The sequence below is a fragment of the Macrotis lagotis genome, chromosome 3 (genome assembly GCF_037893015.1).
Source record: "Macrotis lagotis isolate mMagLag1 chromosome 3, bilby.v1.9.chrom.fasta, whole genome shotgun sequence".
NCBI lineage: Eukaryota > Metazoa > Chordata > Mammalia > Peramelemorphia > Peramelidae > Macrotis > Macrotis lagotis.
In genome coordinates, this window is record NC_133660.1 from 76,705,014 (window position 1) to 76,713,339 (window position 8,326).

An 8,326-nucleotide genomic window follows, 5' to 3' on the forward strand; every position below is an offset into this window, starting at 1 on the left:
AAATAAAATTTTAAAATAGCAATAAAGTTTTTGAAGTATTTTTCATTCTTCAGTATGAATTCATCAGTTGTCTCTCTGGGAGTGGATAGCATTTTTCATCACGATGTGATATAAATTATCTTGGATCAGTATGTTGATTAGAGTAAGTCTTTCACGTTGATCATTGATATATTACTGCTCTGTGTATAATTATTTTTATTCTGCTAAGTTAACTTATAGGTTCATATAAGACTTAAGTTTTTCTGAAATCATTATGCTGTCATTTTTATAGCAAAAGAGTATTCCATCCAAATCATATAACACAACTTGTTCAGCCATTACTCACTTGATGGATGAAACCTCAATTTTCACTTCTTTGCTACCACCCAAAGTGCTGCTATATTCTTGTACAAATACATTATTTTTTTCCTTTTCTTTTATGTCTTTGGGAAATATACAGTATTGGTATTGCTTTAATTAAAGAATAGTTAGAATAAATCACAACTCCATCGGTAGTGCATTATTATCTGAACTTTTTCATATCATCTCCAACATTAGTCATTTTCCTTTTTAGAGGTTAGCCATTCTGATAAGTATGAAGGGTATCTCAGATTTTACTTAATGTGCATTTTCCTTATCAGAATTATTTGGAGTATTTAATGTGACCATTTGATGAGCAACTATTTTATTGCTTTTCCGAAAACTACCTTTTCAAATCCTTTGACATTACAGCAATTGGGGAATGGCTTTTGTTATTTATAAATTTGCTTATCTGAAAAATTATGCCTTTATAAGAGAAATTTGCTGCAATTTTCCCAGTTTCCTGCTTCCCCTCAAATTTTGACTTCCAATAGTTTTGTCTCTGCAATTTCTATTTAATTTCATGAAATAACATTTTATTTCCCAGAATCCTCTTTATCTTTTATTTGCTCATTAATGATTTACTTATCCATAGATAAGACAAGTAAAATTTTCCATGTTCCTTGAATTTATTTTCGATATCACCCATTATGCCTAAACCTGTTGGACTTTATATTGCTATATAGTGTGAGTTAATGATATATGCCTATTTCTGCCAAACAACTTTCCAATTTCCCCAGAAATTTTTGTCAAATATTGACAAAAGTTTTCATCTTTGTGTTTCTCAAATACTTGTTTCTCAAATACTAGGTGACCATGATCATTACAACTGTGTATTACATACCTAATCTATTTCAGTAATCCCCCACTTTGCTCTTATCATATCTGTTTGATAATCACCACTTTAGTAGATGCCAAAAGAAAAAAAAATATTGGGGAAAAAACTCACAATGTAATGAATAGTAGCTATCACTGCAGAGATGCTCTTCTAGTTATGTATCACTCTCAGAAAATTTCTCCCTACTGGCCTGAAGATTGGCTGCTTTCATCAAGAAATAACAATTAAAGTAAGTTTAAATCTCTGATTATCAAATTACTATTTGATCTGGAAATTCTGCCTGTTTTTTTTTCCAAAAGGATGAACAACACAACTTAAACAAATCATATTTCTTAAACAAAATCCTTTATAAAATCCCCAGCTCATCTTGTTAACTGGTGTTTTTTAATCAGTTACTATTCGACAAATGTTGTGCTAAGTGCTAAGAATACAAAGTAAGGCAAAAGCTAGGCTCAGTTCTCAAAAAGTTCATAATTTAATAGGGGATGCAACTAGTAAAAAATATATTGTCTTATGGTTATCTTTATTGTTTCCATTTCCATTTTATATATGTTCCAAGAATAAGAAAATTGTGTATATAACTTACTTGTATGATAAGATATAAAAAGGATAAAATGGAGATATTCACAGAAGAAAGGCATTAGCATTAAAGTAGATTCAGAGGGGGAAAAAGCTTTTTTGTTGAAGTTAGGATTTTAGCTAGGACTTCAAAGAAGCTCATAGGAGGAGATGGCAGACAAAAAAAAATATGATGCCCAGTGGACAACTTGTAAAAGCATGGGGTCAATGAAGAACAATTGGTAGGGAATAAAAAGGAAGTCAGTGTCATTGAATTTCAGAGTATGATGGGATGTGTGAAGCATGAGAAGACTGGAAATCAAACTTTATTTGATTTTAAATGTTTTTCCCTTTTCTTGAGGCACCTTTGGCCTGGAAAGAGCAGATATAAATTTATGAGATTATCTTGCCCTTGAATATCTCGCAACATACTTCTAGACTATTGTGAGTCAATGTAGAACCATGAAAATAGCACCAAATTCAGACAGTTCAAATCTCAGCTCTCTACTTAACTACTTATTTATATTTGAGTAAATCACTTCACATGCTTGGGAACTCAATTTATTTCTTTAGATATTAAGGAGGTTAAACAAACAAACAAAACATGTTGTGGAGCTTTAGAGTTTTAAAGCCATAATCCTACAACATTAACTTTCCTCCTTTGCAAAATTGAAAATCTATACTAAAGAAGTGATGCAGACCAGTAGACTAGTAGATAGTACAGAGTAATAACAAACTAGATTAAAATATAATTGGGAAAAAGTTAATAAAGTAAATAAAATACAGTGAAATATTGATAATATTAACACTTGGTTTTATAAGTCAAACCTTGGGAAATTCTTACGCACAATTTAATGGCCTCATTTCTATGGTTTACATCACTGATCTAGACAAAGGAGTTCAGATGCAAAGGATCCCAGTACAAGATACTCTCCTACTAATTTTCTGTTTTATCTTCAGTGAAGTGTCATGCAGGTGGTTAAAACAAATGTTTTTTTTGTAATTAAAATATTGAGTTTCAAAAGTTTTCTGCTCATTAAAACCATCTTAAGAATAATTTCACTAGATAGGAAGATGGGAATAATATGTACCTTTTATTGTTTATTCCTTTTGTCAGTATTTTATCATCTTTTTATGAAGTGCTGCTTGAAATGTTTCTAGGACAAATTCTTAGTTTTTTATTAACAATTATTATCATCATTATTGATTTTCTTTTTATTATTTAAGAAATATCAGATAATACACCCCTAAAATATCATGAAATCCTTAAAGATATAGGAATTTTTGTGTACCTCATATTAAATTAATGAAGATGAGGTAATATCTATTGTTATTTGGATATTGCAAATTTGAGGGAGCATGAAACAGGTGTACAAAAAGATCTGTGCAAACCTTGGATGTGTAAAATAAGTAGTAGTGTATAAGTACTGTGACCCAGTCTTTGAAAGACAGGATGTATGGGGACATAGCAAAAAGTGGATGCTTTCAAACCCACCTTTAAATTAATATAGGCTAAAAAAGATGTTTAAAAGCCTAATTCACTTCTGCATAAATTATTTTACCATGCTTTTAACTGAATCAGAATTAGAATATTTCTATTTACCTACTGTAATACAGATGAGTGTATTTTTATTAGTTTCTGATGGTTATCTTTACCTTTTTCATCCTGCTTATTTTCTTGAATAGAAAAATTGTGTGACAGTGATTTCTTTTTAGGAGAAAGAGATGTTTTGACAGGTAACCTGTCTTCTATATGACATACCACATTAATTTGGGAGGGAAAATATAGAAAACATTATTTTAGGATCATTGTCTTAGAGCTAGAAAGTTCCTTAGAGATCATTAGTCCAACACTCTCATTTAATAGATTACCAAAAATAAATGCCTTCGAGAGTTAAGGTGATTTATTCAGGGTCATTAACATTTTAAACATCAGTGATGCGATTTGAATCCAGGTCTTTTGACTCTGATTCTATCACTCTTTTCATTTTACTACATATTTAAAAATAATGGTATGTAATTAATAGAAAATCTTTTTCATTTGGGGATTTTATCAGTAACGTAGAATGCATCTGTGTCTAATAAGACTCCTTTCCCCATGTGTGCAGCCCAGGCATGGGACTGATTCATCCTCTTGACAATGTGACTCAAGGATTTAGCCCCTGGATGGTCCTAAAACCCCACTGGAGGGAGGGGAGAGGACAGCCACTAGAACAATCATTTTCCCATCCTCTGATCTGGGTTCTTAGGACAACACTGGTATATGGGGTGGTATTTTTTTCTATTATTGTACTCCTCTCCTGATCCTCTTCCAATGCACTTCCTATTTAGTCAAATCCACCTCTATAATTTCAGGGCCCCACTCTCCCTAGTCACTCTACTAAAAGCCTTGCATTATTCTTCACCAAAACAATGAAACCATTCACAGAATGCTTCCTCTTCTCCCTTCCTTCCCATCACACATCACTCAGATTCCATCATCTTTTCCTCCATTCTTGTCTCACATTTAAAAAGGTAACTCAAGAGACAACTGGTGACACAGTGGCTAGAGTGCTGAGCCTGAGTTAAGGATGACAAGTTCAAATCTAGCCTCAGAATTTTGCTAGCTGTGGGCCTTGGATGAATCACTAAAGCTAGATTTGTCTGTTTCCTCATTTATAAAATGGAAAAAAAATATAAAAATTTCATGCAGAATTGTTGTGTAGTTCTAATGAGATAATTTTTGTTCATTTAAAGAATGGTTAGTTACTGAGCATAAGCTTGAGAAAAGACTGTTATGCTATCAAGGCTAAAAACAAAACTGGGATCTCACCATTGCACCTGAAAATCCTATTTCTGGATGTCATAAGATATTCAACCAATGAAGTAATATTATAAATATTTTATGTTATCAATTTATTTTATAATGCCTTAATAAAAAATAAATTTTCTCATTCATGACAATACCCATATTTACACATGGAATTTAGATGATCATTCTCATTCACTACAGTTAATTTCTAGGAACCAATCCTTGGATTTCATTGATACAAAGAACTCCCAGATGGATAAATTACCTCAACCAATGCAGATTGGTACCTTCTCTGAACCTCATAGTCAGGGAAGTAATAGTCAGTTCAGGGCACTGAGAAATTCAATGATTTGTGCAAGTTCACACAACTAGGCAGGATTGGAGATCAACTCTATCTCTAAATGTGTGTGTGTGTGTGTGTGTGTGTGTGTGTGTGTGTGTGTGTATAGACACACACACACACACATATATATATATATATATAAAAGCTTTTATATATATGCACATATACATAGTTGCACTTGCAAATATAAACATTTTCATTCATAACAATCAATATACATTTAACACAAGAAGCCAGATGTTTCCCTTATGTATACTAATTCTGTGAATAAAAAATACAACAATAAGACAAAAATATTTAATAAGCTTTTGTGCTTAGCATCTCTTGGTTACCTCAAGAAATTTTTATAAGATTTTTCCATAAAGCATGTAAAAATCATAAATAACATAATGTAATTTTATTCAAAATATTTGTTATTATAGCTTATTATTTGGTTCAAAAATAATTCTTATAGAATTTAGAATAATTAGCACCTAATTTATTTGAACCAAATAATTCAGAATGTTAATGATTTCTATTTTTTTTTTTTGGTTTTTGGTTTTTCAAGGCAATGGGGTTAAGTGACTTGCCCAAGGTCACACAGCTAGGTAATTATGAACTGTCTGAGGCTAGATTTGAGCTCAGGTACTCCTGACTCCAAGGCTAATGCTCTATGCACTGCATCATCTAGGTTACAATTTCTTAACATTGTGTCATTACTTTTTGTCTGTGACAATAAAGGTGCATTTAAGTCAGATGTGATGTGAAATTTGATTGCCCTATTTATCAGATCATCCTCATCACATGCCTACCTATTGCTCAAAGAGCAATAAATGCTCAAATATCATTTGACTGTGACTATATGCACCACACTAGACTTCATCAACTTTAGAAAAACGACTGTCTTATCATTGCAACAAAGAAAGAATGAAAAGGTTAAGGTTATCTTCCTAGATCTGTTGCTTGCTTCTTTTGTGACCTTGGCTGTATCACTTACTCTGGGCCTCTGTTTATTTATATTTTAAAATAAATGGATGCATCTGATCATCTCTAAGGGCATTTATAACTCTAAATCTAAGGTTCCTTATTCTCGCTATAGACTAGTAGATTTTCTAAGTCATTGAACTAGGTAACTTAATTTATTTGAAGAGTCAGTGTTGCATTCCAACTTATTTCCAGGAATTAGGAAGGATAAATTTTAATTTAGGAACTATGCTATGATGCAGAATATACTTATTCAAAATATGACATATTTCTAACTGTATGGAACTTCAAAGTCCATCTAGTCTAATCCCCCTTTTTCTACATATGAAAAAAACAAACAAAAAGCCAAAGTAAGATAATTGGTTTGAAGTGGCACAGATTTTACTATCAGGTGTTCCTTATCCAGAAAATTCAAATCTCAAATTCTGACTCCAGGTTCTAAGAACTTTTAACATTAAATTAAATTTTATATTCATATTTAAGCAATGTTCAGTTTTCTTTTCTTTCCATTTTCGTCTCCTTATTCTCAATTTTCAAAAAGGGGGAAAAAAACTCTGGTTACAATCTTGTATAGACAACCATTGGTTGTGTGTGTGTGTTAAAAAAAATCCATTCTACCCTCTGGTCCACATCCTTTCTGGGAGGGGAAAAGCAAGAGTATTTCATCAAAAGACCTCAAGAATTATGTTTGTTCATCATGGTAATCAGAGGTTCCAAATTTTCTTTTTTTAAATTTAGTTTTATTCAGCAAAGAGCTACCTTCTCTCCATATCATCTCCACTGAGAATACAAGAAAAAGAACACCATTTATATTAATATATAAATAATCAAGACAAATATACACATTGGCCATGCCATATATCCATATCTTGCTCAACCAAACTGAATTGACCATCATGCTATTAATATTTCAACACAATTATATGTTATAACTTCTTCATCTTTAATTTATGGGTACCCTATCATATTCTTATTTTTTCACTTCAAAAAAGATTCATGAATATTTCTGTGCATATTTAAAATTTATTTAAGCTTGAAATAAGCCCTCCCTTAATTTACACTCCCTCTATGTTCTCTGTCCCCTTTCCCTACTCTTACATTGATAAGTAATGCATTGCTGTATCCAATTGTCTACTTTCTTTCTGACCAGCTCATGTAAAAATGAAGATCAAATGTCAACTGTTTCCATCTGCCCTCACATTCTTGTTGTTTATATGTCTATTTGGGCATTCTCAATATGTGAGATAATTTTCACTAACTTTCCTTTTCCTTTTGCTCTGGTGTATTATTCCTCTATCCTCTCTTTCTATTCTTTTCTTAAGATCAAGATAAAACAGAATCTCTACCAATTTTTGTTCAATGGACACCCTATATCAAATCTCAAGTGCTTTGAACTAGGGCAATGTCTAACATCCAGAGGGGACAGTATCATCTCTCCATATTTGAAAAATAAACATTTTAATTACTTTATAGTTTTTAATTTCCTTTGCATTTTAATCTATCTCTTAATTCCTGTATACTTCATAATTATCTCCAGTTCTGGCCTTTGTATCACATATTTTAAAAAGACCTCTATTTCATTAAAAAAATTCCATTGTCCCTAGTAACATTATATTCAGATTTGCTAGGCAAATTATTTTTAGCTATAAGCCCATGCTTTAACTTCTGGAAACTTATATTCTATATTTGACACTTCTTTATAGTTGTGACTGTTATACTGTGTGCTCTTAACTGTAGATCCTTGATATTTAGATTTTTTCTTTCAGATTGTTTGTCACATTTTTTCTTTAACCTAGAAGCTCCCTGGCAATTTTTCAGCCTTTTGACTCCCTTGTTATCTTATGAGTCATCGATTTCTATTTGATTCATTTCATTTTTCAGAGTTTGTTGCCCAAACAAGGTTTTTAACCACCTATGCCAAGTAATTAATTACCTTTCCAAATCTTTCTTTCATAGCTTTCATTTCTTTTCCATTTTTCCTTTAACATTCTCATTCAATTTAGAAACTGAATAACATTTGAAAATAGTAATTTGAAAAGCACTTTAAACTCTTTTCTTTACTCTTACTTTTTATCTTCAAATTTAGTTTGTGCTAAAACTATGTTTTTCTCTTAGGCAATGCATGTAGGTTTTTTCTTTGTTATCATGCTCTTTGTATCTTTAGCTTCCCTGATAACATAATAGCTCATAATGGTGGAATCTTTTGTTGTTGTTGCTTATTTGTGCATTCTTCTAAAGATTTGATATTAGAATTAGAATCCGTGACACTTCAAAAAGCAGAGTTTAGTTTGGTCCTGTGATTGCTTTCTTGGTTTTATTTCTGCATTTCAGGGACAGGATTGACTCCAAGCTTTCAACTGTCCTCAAGTGGTTTGTTCTAGGGCAATGTCTAATTGCTAACCCCTAGTCTGAATTCTAAAAGTTCCTGTCATGGGTCTAGATTTAAGCAAGAATAGAATGCTTCTGGTCTCAGCCCATCAGTCATTTGGAAAGC